We start from the raw sequence: 14653 nt of genomic DNA, 5'->3' as shown, positions 1-14653 counted from the left end.
ATCACACACAAGACCGTCCTTTGCAATAATGAGTTATCTGCACTCAAATGTCAATAGTGCAAAGGTTGAGAAATCTTGATCTAGAATACAAGCTTAGGGTCTGTTATTTGGTCTAGAAAGCTACCACAGAGGTCATTCAAAAAGAAAAAACATAGATAGAAAAACTAAATCTGTTACGTTTGTCTCCATACCTCTTTTATTCTAGGAACAGTTTTTAATGTCAACTATGTTCAGAATTCAGCATTGCTGGTGGTTGTGATAGGGTCTGGGTTTCTGAAGCCAGTGAGCTTCTAAGAAGGCCATAAAGAAATGAGCAAAGAATGGAAGTAGGTAGTAAATGCATGCAGTAAATTCTAGAAAAAATAAGTATAAATTAGAAGCAGGTCAGATGGTTTAATACCATTCCTAAGACTTAAGGAGAATTTTCCAAACTAAATTCATCTCCATAGAAAGTTGATATTTTCACTGATTTAAGGAGCTTTTACTACTTTGTGGTAATATGTAGAAATGCACTTGTCTGCAGAATAGCTGCTTCTTTTTCCAATCCAAGGGATGCCAGACACCAAGGATGAAGAATGCCAGATTCAGGCTTGCAAAAATGATAGTCATTGAAATGAAGATTAAAAGCCTTATTATTATTAAATTTAAATTTAAATTTTTGTCTTTTAATTTAGCAAAAATATTTTATTTTGACCTTACATCTTTTAAAGCTCCGAGTCTTGCTGTCCTTTTAAGGCAGTGTTATCTGCCTCTGTCAAATTGAAAAAGATTGGTTTTAATTTCAAGATCTACATTTATACATGGGTCCATGCTCAAACCAATGCTGATTTGTAGTGTATGTTTTCTCACATGGATGTAAGAAGTGTCTTCAAGACTATTCTACTTCTTGCTCAGTCCCCATTCTCTAAATGTGTCATAATTTGCTTATGATGGCTTTCTTCTGATGTTCCCAGGATCCATCGGTCACCAGAGCCAACTAAGGTGGCTCATAACCAGAGAAATAAATAGTCTAAGCCCCTGTCACTTGAAGTCTATGTTTATGGTTCATGGAGCATTGAAAAGTTCTCAGCCACATATTATTCTATTTTTGGCACTGAGAAATTATTTTGCTTGTGTTGGCATGTTCTGTTCTGATTAAATTTTTATTGGTACTAAAATTATTGTTATAATTGACTGATTGAAACTAGAAAAAATAAGAAAACTGTAAAAATGTTCAGTATTAAGCTACACTTTTTGGTTTTAACAGCCTTATTGAGACATCATTTACATAAAATTCATTCATTTCAAATATACAATGCAATAATTTTTAGTAATTTACAAAGCTGTGGAAACATTGCTGCAATCTAATTCCTATGAGATAGCTGGTGACCATTTGTCATCACTCCCCATTCCTAGCACCAATCCCAGGCAAATACTAATCTGTTTTATATCTCTGCAGATTGGCATTTTCTGTATATTTCATAGAACTGGAATCATACACTATATAGTCTCATGTGTCTCACTTTCCAGTAGCTTCACTATTTTGATGTCCAGCTTTTTGCACTCAGTACTCCATTCCCTTTTATTAACAATTATAAAGGGAATCCAGAGATTCTGATTCTACTTCTAGATGTGAACAAGATGAGATCACTTAGTCTTTCTAAGTGCTCGGTAACCCATTTACAAAAGTAAAAGTTGAACTATGTAGTCTCTTTATTTTTGTTATTATTGATTGGTTGCTTTTGGAAGTACTAGGGTTTAAACTCAAGGCCTTGTGCTTGCTAGGTAAGTGCTTTACAACTTGAGCCACAATCCCAGCCCTTTTTGCTTTAGTTTATTTTCAGAAAGAGTCTCATGCTTTTGTCCAGACTGAGTTTGGAACATAATCCTTTTACCTCTGCTCCCTGTGTAGCTGGGATTATAGACATGAACCACCATATCCAGCCTTATGGTATCTTTCTAATGTTATCTTTGTATAATCAGTCAAAATAAATATCTCAGGCCAAATAGACAACATTACATAGGAAAGGGCATAATTAAAATTAGAGCACATGCAGACACTTGATTTACTAGTAAAGTAGGTTATTTCCTAATGAAAATACCAAGAATGATTCTGATTCATGAATTTCTGTCATTCTCGTTTTGGAAAGCTGCCCCTGGTGGCTCCATCCACATATGCTAATACTCTTTACGTCTTGTGAGTTCTCTACCTTGACCACAGGTGATTTGATGACTGGAACAAGGAAACACCTCACACAAAGGTAGCAATATTGATGTGGTCCCTGGTGGGCTCTAATATATCTGTAAGGTAAATGGATGAGCCAATTCTTCTTGAGAAATTAGCTTCTCAAGAGAAGTCAGCAGAGTTCTATGATGGGGAACCAAGAGAACCACAGGTAAAAGCCAATAAATAGAAGAAATGAGGCACCAGAAACCATAAGGGAACAGAAGCCATGAACCAATAAAGACCCAAGGAGAAACCTAAAGTGCCCGTTAGTGCCTAGCCCTGAATGTCTACATACCAATGACATATTCAGAAAAGGGAAAATAGCTTAAAATTAAATTTTTAAAAAGTTTTAGGTTGTGAAGTCACCTTGACTTCATGTTGTCCATCACATGAATAAGAGTTAAAGTTTAGGAGGGAAAGTAATGGGTTTTTCTTAAATAGGATGCATTAGAAACAAATGCTAAGTGCCTATGAGCACCTCTGACCTAGAGTCTCTGCTGGTGCCTGTAGACTATGCCTCGATGTTGACTTTGACTTTGAGTTCAGTGAAGTTGAAGTGCATTAGTTAAAATGTAGTTTTATCATCTCTTGGGGGAGGTTAAGTACTAGAATTTTGATATCCTATTTTGTTTCTCTTCCTCCTCTTTTCCCTTCCTTTCCATGTTTGGGCTGTCTATATTCCCTTTCAGATTACAAATACTAGAAGAGGTAACCGTACTTTGTACTATTATATATTCCCACTTATAACCTGGCATGGTACCTCTGATTTAGTGGGTGCATAGTAAATACTTTGCTCAGCTAATGACGAGGTGATAAGTAGTAAGAGTTTTCTTTGCCAAATAGCCGTAGTTTAGTTAGAAATGGTTAATGTATTTTTTGTATCTTAAAAAATGAGCAAATATATGTGAGCTAGACATATTAAACATTCCTTGGACTATCCTGCTTCTAGTTACCTAAAGTCATTGCTGGGTCAAGCATTCACTAGAGGTCAAAGGTCGGAGAGCGCTGCTTTGAAACCCTCGGCTGTAATTTCAAGTTACTAATAATTCAGGAACACTTGATCTCTTTCCTTATTCTTGTCCAGATGAGTCATTTTCTTGGTAGTTTACCTTCAGCTTCTCCTATTTATACACAGCAGACTCGCTGGCATGGAAAATCGTATGCATCTGTATTTCATTTAGACATATATGTCCAAATGTATTCTTCTTTTTTGTTATTCTTTTTCCCAGTTTTTTATTTTTCTAGCCCTGCTGTTTTTGCCTAAAACCAAGCAAGTTTCTTCCAGAGTGAGTAAATTCTGCATCTATCATGAAGGTGGGGTCTCTACCTTTGACTAAATTTATTATATAAGAACAAAATAACAAAAAGACCAACTGCATTGTTTCTCAAAGAATTGCCCAGAAGAATTTCCACTTTTCAGAGCTCCATTTGTTTTCTAAATCCCAGAAGAAAGATTTGACTCAGCAAAAAGGATCTTTGACCCTTCTTCAGCAGCAGTAACAGCAGCTGAGCTGTGGATCTTGGCTCTTGGATTGGCCTAGTTATTCAGCAGATACTGTCCCAGCCAAGCCCTGGAACAACTTTTAGCCACTGCCACAAATGCTGCCTACAAACTGTTGCCTAGGTGAGGAGAGCCTTGGCCATTAGTCCTGGCACCTCCCTTCCCCAAATCTGACTGATTCATTTATTCATGCCACACCTTCAGAATGCTAGGTATGATTACTTGCCTTTCCTCTTTTCTTTCTTCCTTTTTTCCTTCCCTCCTTCCTTCCCTCCTTCCTTCGTCCCTCCTTCTGTCCCTCCTTCCTTCCCTCCCTCCTTCCGTCCCTTTCTTCCCTCCTTCCTTCCCTTCCTCCTTCCTTCCTTCTTTCCCTCCTTCCCTCCCTCCTTCTCTCCTTCCTTTCTTCCTTCCCTTCCTCCCTCCCCCCCTCACTCTTTCTCTTTCCCACCTTCCTCCCTTCCTCCCAGTTTGTTGTCTTGATTGCTTTCTGATTGACCAGTAATCCAGTCACAAATGGATTTAGATAAGATATGTGCACCCATGGATCACCAACAAATAAAACGAAACAAAAACACACATGCTGCTTATTTTAAAATGTTTCTGTTATTGTTTTGAATTTGTATCATTTTTGTTTTTGAGAACATCTTGGCTTTGAGCAAGTTTGCTTTTCATGGGGTTGACTTGCAGATTTAACTTCCCTGATTTTATATGTTTATAAGAAAGACAGCTGTCTATTACTAAATAATGTGTCATTGTTACAGACTGTGCCCCCCCATTCATATGTTGAAATATAACCTAATGTGATGGTACCTGGAGATGGGGCCTTTTGGGGGTGACTAGGTGATGAGGAATGAATGTGGCATAAAATAAATGTCAAATATAAAAGACAGGCAAGAGCACCCCGAGAATCCTCTTCAGCAGGGGATTACATATCATGCTCCATGTGAAGTACTTGGTTTACATCAGTATTCCCCTTGCAAACAGCTTTTTCTATTTTATAATTTGATTTTCACCTCTCCATTTCTCATCTATTTTCTAAAGACAGACCTGTTCCTAAATTTCCTCATCCTACAATTGTCAAATTCTATTTATCTATACATACATACTTTATTTAGCTTCTTCAAAGCTTAAACTGTGTTTGTCTCTTTTGTAAACTTCATTCAGATAGACAGGAGACTGAGTGGGACTTCGAATTTGGAGGCCTTATTCTGAAAAATCAGTGGAGACAACAGAGTTGTTTTGAGTTTTGTAGTAGAACAGGATATGGACAAATAGATTCCCTTAATTGTCCAAGGAAATTTCCTTAGAAGAAAGTAGACTTAATTCAAGTATGCTGGCCAAGTCCAAACATATTGAGAAAGACCTTTAAGTCCATGTCTTATTCTGCTGCAGGTTTGTAGAATAGTCATTCAGTAATAAAAGATTTATGGATGGTTGGTGAGCTCTAAGTCACCACAATCAGGAAAACCCTAGCAATTAAGAACAGCTTACTAGCAACATGACCTAGTTTAAATCACTAAATCTGTTAGAATCTCTCATCATTATTTATAAAGTGGGGATGTTTTTGAGAGACTAAATAAAGATGACAACAACAGCACTGTGGTAGCCAATCTCCAAGATAGCCCCCAGTGATCCATCCCTACTGGTATTTATCATTGTATCACTTCTCCCACATTGTACCAGGATTGGCCTGTGACAAATAGGCCCTCACAGAAGTGATAGTGTTTCACTTTTGAGGATAGATTATGGAAGATCAGCCTTGGTCATGCTTTTTCTCTCTCTCGCTCTGTGTCTTTCTCTCTAGCTGCCATGTTGTAAACAGCTCTGAAGTCCACATTTTGAGGCATGAACGCCCATCCCAGCAATAAGCTGAGCATCGGCTCAGGCCAAAACCTTTGAGTGCAAACTTCTAAGACAGCCTGAGCTAGAACCACCCAGCTAAGCCACTCCTAAATCCTGGATCCTCAGAGAGTTTGTAGCATAATAAATGTCCGTTATGTCATGCTGCTATAGATAACTAATACAATCACCTAACAACACCAATCAATAATCAGTCAGGTCCCCTTTCTGTGTTGCTAACATTCACCTAATTGTCTGAGGCTATATCATCTCCTTACTCAAACACTTACTGCTTACACATGTCCTGATTAATTGCCACCCTGGCACCCAATGCACCAGTCCGCATAGCTGCTCTTTAGAAGACCAAGGCCCCTGATGGAAATGTACGTTCTGTTCATCTTTGTTGCTGCCGATACAGAACACTCATTGCCTTGATTCTGATTCCAGTTTGTTTCCATGAATTATACACCATTTTTAGTGGCAACGACCATTCCCAGAATGCACAAAGGACACTGGGAGAATGGAGAGCATGAACGAACTCTCTTGGCTTATACCTTGGTCCCAATCCCCTTCTTCCATCAGACTGATTTCTAAATCTCAATCCCTCCTTTGTTTTTCTTACCATTTGGAAACTTGCCTTTTCTCCACTTCCTTAATTCTGATTTTCTATCTTTCAAGCCACCTTCTGTAAACATCCTATTCTGTTTTACTTGGCTCACTGAGGCCTCCATTGATAAAGACATGAACATATGTGCCTTGCCATTGTAAGTCACAATCAGAGAAATTCCTTTTGTTTTTTTATACATTTTTAATTATATTATTCTTGTACTGGAGGTACATTATGACATTTGCAAAAATTCTTAAAATATATCATAGTTGAATTCATTCCCTCCATCATTTATTCCTCTCCTCCCATTCCTGGAACACTTTTAACAGTCCTCATTTTTCCATTTTCATATACAAGTACATGACATTTCCATCACATTCACCCTCCTGTACCCTTTCCTTATGTCCTCCCCCCTCCCAGACAGGACCTGTTTTACCTTCCTGTTCTTTATTTTTGAAAAAAAAATTTATTTATTTAATATAGCTATACAGGGTGTTTCATTGTGATATTTCCATGTGTATATGTATTATAAGCCAAATCGGTTTATCCTCTCTATTTTTCTCCTTTCTACCTTTGTCCCCTTCCTATGGTGATTTCAACAGGTTTAAAAATTCTATATTCATTCTTGTATTGAAAGTACTTCAACTCTATTCACCTACTTAACTGTCTGTTTTCTGTTCTCGTCTTCAAAATATTGCCTATCACCACCTGGTTTCTGAATGTTAGCCTGGTATGCTGTTTTTTGATTCTTCCCTATCCCCCAATGGGATTCTTCTCCCATCATTAGTCTGGGCCAGGGTGGGTTCTGATGGAACCTTAACCTCATTGTTACTTACGTTTCACTCCCTTGTTAATGATGATGCTGGTTCCTAAATAATAAAGAGGGTGCTGGTATTCAAATCACCTGAAGAGCTTGAAAAGCAAGAACTGCATTGGGCTTATTCTGGACCAGTTAAATTAGAAAGTCTAGGTGTGGGGCTCAGGCATGAATAAAAATATTAGCTTCCAGTTGATTTCCATGACAAGCTTTGGTGAACTAATAGCATATAGCTAGGGCCAAGCAGGTCTAAATAGTGTACCTGCTAAACAAAAACCAAAAATCTGGGAGCCAGATTCACACTCTGGTGGGCAGTTTGTGACCTCTGACTAAAGGCCGTGTTGACAATCTTGCTGGGAAGCCAGGGGCTTTGTTTATGTACTCACTCCCACCAGATCATCCAGATGGGTAAAGGAAACAGGGAGCAGAGAATTCAGAAGCAATGAACCAGTGCATTTGCGTCCAGGCAGCTCTGCTCCAAGAGGACATCTGATAACCTGCAGCTAATTATAAGTTTATATTGAGCAAATCGTTGCTGAAAGATAGCATTGTGCACATCTGTTGTTTAGAAAAAGAAAAAAAAAAAACAATTGCAGAGTTTTTGACTTGGAGCTAGGAATCCCTAACCATGGCTAATGGTGTTTTCCTCTCAAAAATTCTGTTTATGCAGATTCAAGACAGAATGAGTGTCAAAGCTATAAGAAGAAAGTAGGAAACAGAGTTCACATGCTGGATTTTATTTTTGAGGAGAATGGAAGTACTTGTGTCTAGGAATACAGTTTTTACTCCACACATGTGAATGACCACACACTATTGTACATGTTAACCATAAATTTAACATTGAGAAAATGTATTTGAACTTTGGATTAGTGTGAACAGCAAGATTCTCAAGCTGAATAAATTATAATTTTAATTACTTTCAAATGTATCTTCATTAACACATTTATGTGATGACTGTTTTTAAGAGACACTAATAGCTGGGTGTGGTGGCTCACATCTGTAATCCTTGCTACTCTGGAGGCTGAGATCAGGGGGATTGCTGCTCAAGACCAGTCCAGGGAGAAAAGTTTGTGATTCTCTATCTCAACCAATGAAAATCTCAATGTGGTAACATTGGCCTGTGATCCCAGCTATGCCGGAAGTGTAAATAGGAGTATCACAGTCCTATATATGGCCCTAATATAAACACGAAACTTTATTCCAAACATGACCAATGCAAAAAGGACTACAAATGTGGCTCAAGTGTTAGAGTGCCTGCCTAGCAAGCTCCAAGTCCTGAGTTCAAACCCCAGGATTGCATCCCCGCCAAAAAAACCCCCGATACTAGTAGCATGCCTAGCAAGTGTTTTCTGGATGTTTTTTATATATTTTAATATAGCAATTTAAGATGTTTTAATATAGCCATCATCTCTGTTATGTTAATTAATTAATTAATAGAAATGGCATGGATGACCTTTTGAGATTTCTGTTAGCTTCATTTATACAGATACATGGAACAGATTAAACCCCATTTGTGGTCCTTGAGAATCTATAATAAAAAGGCAGTATTTGAAATTAAGCATATTTCAAATCCCTTGATATTATAGACTTAATTCAGGTTATTGGGAGTAAGAATTTTCCGGGGGCAGCACATGGGGTATGTCTGTCCCTGAATGACAGACAGACCTTCTTTTTAATCCTGGATTTACCTCACACAAGTTATATGACTCTATACAATCCCTAAACCTGTTATGCCTGCTCTCTAAAAAGATTGTAATACCTGTTTTCCCAGGTAGTTGTTATAATAAATATTGTGAATAGAAAATATATGGCATACATGATATTTATGGAGTGCTCACTCTGAACAGATATTTGGTTACATGCTAAAAAGAATAAAAAGTGTTAGGTATAGTCTTCTAGAAGCTGAAAATCTATGTGAGGTAATATAAAGCAAAGATTTGAAAAGAGATTAATTTGAAAACACAAGCTACTTATATTAAGTGTACACATTCTGACAGGGACACTTATTTTCACAACCTTGTGTATCTTCCATATCATATGCCATAAAGATTTCTCTAATTAAATAGGCCATCTAACACTCACCTTCATCCTATGTGTAAACAAATGTGATCTAATTTAATCCTCAAAATGACCATTATAAGATAGCATTTTTAAATAAGAAATAAGCTAAATTTTTATAGTAACTGAGAGGTATGTAACTATTCTATGAAATTAGCCAGAAATACATAATATTAATCAATTAAATGCTATTTGTAATATAGGAGGGTTTAATAACTCCATCTATGTGTAGAAAATATTAACTTTGAGGTACATAAGCTGAGACTGTCAATATAAAACCTACTAATGTCTCAGACCAAGTGAGTTAAGACTCAGAACAAGTAAGCTCCAAGATGCAGATGAAAGTCATATTTCCACAAACATCAATGGCTTGGGTGGCAGTCTGCTTTCCAAAGGTTGATCTTCAGCATGTGTTCTCCAAAAGGCTGCTAGAGCCAAAGGCAGGTGTGAGTCATCCCAGGTGCCCATCAAACCAAGAACAGACAAAGGATTCTGCACATACAAATCCAGACAGAAGATAAGCAGGTTTTATTACTTACTTTTTTCTGTGAAATTGTCATACAATGAAAACTACTCATTTTGTATTAATGGCAGCCTAATACTAATGATGTATCAGTTTTGTGACATTTTCACAAGACTGATTTTACTTTCCTAAGACTGTTAAATTTAATTATAACATTAGGAAGTATTCAGTCAGTGAGGTTGTGACTAGGCATGCCTTCTGTGCTGCATTTTTGAAGATTGACATCCAAAGAGAGATCTTAGTCTTTGTCAAAGCTAATAACATGGGTAAGGACATGATTCATGGGCCTCTGAATTTTCACTGTGTCTACAGAATACAAATTGCTCTGACTTATTTAATTAAAATCACATTCAATAAATTTTGGGAGTTGTGTAAACCAAGCTTTTTGTAATAGTATATAAAATTCAAGAATGGACAGACTATGCTTTTCCTTTTCTTTTTTGTAATAAGAAACACAAATACCTTGCAATTTGATGAATCACTGGATATATTTATAAGCACACAAAATATGGAACCCAGAATGCATGGTTTATGTCCAAAAACTTGATTTCTGAAACCTGGAAGTCTTTGAAGACAGTAAAAATAACCTATTAAGTATTTTTTCCTCTAAAGACCTGAAGAAGAAAATGTAACTTTCTTAAAGAACATAATTTTAATTTCTGAGGGACACATCGAACCTGGTGCATTAGAACAAATTCAAATTCTGAAGGAAGGTAACTTTGTTTGGAAGTTACAATGTCCTAAAACTAAACAAACTTGTGGAAAAAAAGTGCCCTTCTTTTCCTTGGAAGGCCTTTGGGAAAATATGTCTCCAAGTGTCCTGGTGGGGCCAGCATTTCAGAGACAACATAGGAAACACATGTCATTTTTCTCGAATGTCCAGTGATGTCTAATGTGGGTGTTCATTGAGCCTGACAACCAACTTGTCCTTAAAAGTGACTGATCTCATTCCCTGAGGGCACCGAGTTCCTCATTCCTGAAATTGTGGATGAGTTGCAGAAACTCTGGAGCTGCCCAGTGACTCACCTCCCTGCCTGCAAATTCATGTGAGAGGTCCCTCAGACTCCCTCGATCATTGAGTATCAGAACAGCCTCTCTTGCTATCAGACAGCTCCAAGAATGCGGATGCAGCAATTCACTCACTCTCTTAAGCCTCTTGTGGTTAACATGAATAGCATTCTTTCAATTGCTGCAGATATGAAATAGCCTAAGTAGTCAACAATCAAAAACTCAAGGTCATATCTTTGCAGGAGATGCTGAAAATGTTTGAGTTTGGGGTGAAACATTTTCAACTGGAGTGGTCTGTATATTTCATCTGTGCCTAAATGTTGTAGAATAAAATAGGGGCTGATTGGTGATTCAGATTTTGTTAGGATAGAGTCAAGACACATTATATGCTCCTGAAATAAAATGTATTTCTTTATCACAGTAACTGTATACTTAACAGATAGTTACTTTTGTTGGTGTAATGTTGACTTATCTGCTTTGTCCCTTCACCTCCTCATCTATAAGTACAATTCATATTTCACAGTTAGAAACTCTACTATCTTTCCACTTAGAAAAATCTGTAAAATAAATTTAATGTACTACCAACATAGTGTGGTCTCATCCTATTTTTTCTTAGGAATTTACAAGCATAACCAAGAAGATATGCTAAAATATATTCTGTGAATGGAAAAAAAGGGAGGAACATTTCTCGTTCCACATGCAGGAAATAGGAGCAAAGACTACTATTTTTATCCTATGTGTATATTCCTAAATAACTTTGTGTGATTTTAAATGGGTGGTATCGTATGGTTTTACTGTGTCCATTCTGTCTAGGGTTCTTAAAAGATGTATAGTCTTAAGAAAATTTAGAAAATTTGGGCAAAAAAATAAATAAAATATATTCTGTGGATTTGTTCTTTCAGAAGTTGCCTCTTTCCTTTTATTAAATTTTTTGGATTAATTTTACATTTCCATTCTCTTCTCCCACCATTTCTCTGAAGCACCTTCTGCATAGACACTCTTATTAAATTCTTAACAGTATCATTCAGTCTCCCACTTTCTCTATTCACTGGAATGATCCCTTTCTTCTATCCAATCAACTGTCTCTGAACCTTTAAGAGCCAGTTCAAGTTCAACCACGTAAAGAGCCTTCGAGAGCCCCATCAATTGCAAATGTGGCTCTTCCATCTTCTGTCAAACTCAAGGACCTGCCTAAGATTCTGTTCATACCATTGCATGGCACTGGATATGCTGAATTCTAATTGCTAATTTACATGCCTCATTTGATCATATTTGTAACACTATGTGTCTCCTAACAGTGTAGGTTCTGACAGAGTGCCTGACATATTACACATGCTTATTAAGTACCCATTGGATTAATCAATCTATAGATAAAAATGGATCAAATATTTTATGCATCATTTGATTTTAAATGTCTTGCCTCTTTGTAGCCTTTTTCTAAAAAATGTTGATCTTCAAAGAAGGCACAGGAGAATGACACATTAATCTGATATTTCTTTACTCAATAACTAGTTGCAAGAGCTGAGATGGAAGAATACAGAAACTTGTCTGTGTGCTATGCTTGTGTACTGAGCAATCTGTGTGAGTGTGTGTGGTGTGTGCATAGTGTAAATAAGCAATAAGTCTGAAAGTGCATACTGAAATCCCCACCAGATCTCCATTGACTGATAAATGTGTTAAGAGAACCAATACTACATTTTACAGGGAAGATAAAGTTATTCCTTTTTAGGAAGCTGAAGAAAAGTCCAAGTTACTTTGGCCTTTAGGAAGGTTTTTTTTCCAATGGGAAACAGGTTGAGTTAACATACTACCATGACAAGCAAGCTGCATAGTTCTGATAAGTGGGCATAGATTCTTAAAGTTAAAAAGAAATATGTCTTTGTTTGCCTGAGATAGTCCATTTTTCTAAGAGTCGATTGAGCTTAATTATTTGTAGCACTCCGCTCCTCTCTTAAAGATGTTACAGAATGAAAAATAATGGTCTTTGCATTAAGAGGGAAAAGATGGCAGCTTACAAGAACCTGGACCTGTCTTCTCATAAACACTCCATGCATTCCTCTTATCTTATTCCTCTCCTTTGTCTCCCATGGAAGAGCAACTTACCCTTTGGTGACCACACTAATGAAAGCAATTTGCATTAGCAATCAATCATTTCACCTTTAACTGGTCAAATATCACTTCTTCAATCCTTTCTTTAATAGGTAATGTGGAATAAACTATACTTATTATTTAATTAACTAAACTATGTAAATAAAATTAATGCTAATTTGACTGATATCAAACCATGAGACTTGTTTGTCTTTGTCCTTAGTCATTTTGTTCAAATAACTTGAAGCTGAAGTAGAAGCAAAAGGACTTTCCCCCAGACATAAGTTCTTGGTTTATCTTCCAAAATAAGAGATGCCTGCAAATTCAGAAGACAGGCACAAACAGCAGCACAGAATGATTCTTTCTAGAGGACTGTTCCTGAACAAATTGTAAATTGGGTATTCCCAGTTTAAAGAAACAGCTAATTATGTTTGACCCCTAACATGGTCTGTGGGGTCAAGGGTAAGGAAGGGATAGACATAGTGACTGTGAGCTCATCAGCTAAAACCAGCCTGTGTATAAACCCTCCTGGCAAAATCCTGAAGTTTAAGATGCAGGGTTTTCCAGTTTCAAGAGCAACAATTAAGTCATTGAACTTAGAACCAAAAGACTTTGGCAAGGTGGCTAGGAGGATTTGTCTGACAAATGAAGGGGAAACAGACGGTGGCAGAGGGAGCTCAGATAAATCTTGGAAAATCCCAGACATATGAGGGAGCAGGATCAAAATGCTCTAAGAAATAAAGAGAAAGCTGCCCCCCTTCCTCATTTCTTTGCTCTAACAATAAGCAGGAACCTGAAATCTTTGAAATGAGCTTTAATAGCTCTTCTTTACTGTTAGTGGGACATATTTCTAGAAATCAACTTACATTTTAAAATTTAGACCCTCTTTATTTTATTTAAGCATACACATTTACAAATGAGTATATAAGGCTAGACACCTACAGCTTAAGAACACTTAACTTCTATTTGTCTTGGTTACATTGTTAGTTATCACCACCTTTTCTACATTTTCACTCATATTAATGAAATAATAAAGCCAACATTTGGTGACATATTAAATAATTGCATGAGCTACTTACTGTACAGCAGCCAAGTTGGAACATTTGCAAAGCTGATAATGAAGACAGATTATTCTATGTAATAGCTGGAAATGTGTGTTTGGTGATGGATGAATGAATATCTGTATTTGCCACAGCAAAGAATGTTTAAGGGTTTCTATAGAAAAGTGTGAGATGTGCAATATTAAATATATGAAAGACCATCTATATAAATAAACATACACTGATGCATACACCCATCACCTATCCACACATGTATATATAGCTCCACACATGCTCAAGAAATTAGCTGTGTGAATCTAACTCTCAAGGCCCTGTTTCTCACAATGAACACAGTGAACACTTAGCTATCATTACTAAATATTAACTCACACAATGATAATGTCTCTTCAAAAGGAAAATAAAACAAAACAAAAATGCAATGCCCACCTAACAATTCAGCCACCTTTTGGTTTCCTTTTAATTTTCAAAATGTCTGTGTTCCTCAAATGTCCTAACCCATCATTTCTTTTTAAGTGATAGCTTCCCAGATCCTACTTTACAGAGAAGGTAAATATAGGATGGATGGATTCTCCATCAACCTCCACATACCAGTCTGGGAGCTTACTATTACAATGCCTATTTTTTCTCTGTCTCTTTATTATAATGGGAAAGGTGTCCTCGTTCCAGTCAAAGATGGATGTCTCTGTTTGCTCTAGGTCTCATTTTCTCTTGCCTTTCTTTCCAGGGACACCCTGCTCCTTTTATTTCCTCATTTATTTTGCTTGATTCTCTGAAATACTTGACATTGTTGATCATTCCTACATTAAATTCTGTCTTCTCTTGACTTCTGTGATACCATGATGCGTACATACTGTGTGTGTATGTGTGTGTGCATGTACAATGTTTTGTGTGCCAGAGATGTACCTAAGGGCTAAGGACTGAGTAATGAATTACATGAATCATGAT

This window comes from Castor canadensis, chromosome 11, assembly GCF_047511655.1.
Source record: "Castor canadensis chromosome 11, mCasCan1.hap1v2, whole genome shotgun sequence".
NCBI classification, from domain to species: Eukaryota; Metazoa; Chordata; class Mammalia; order Rodentia; family Castoridae; genus Castor; species Castor canadensis.
Note: the sequence above shows the minus strand (reverse complement) of the source record.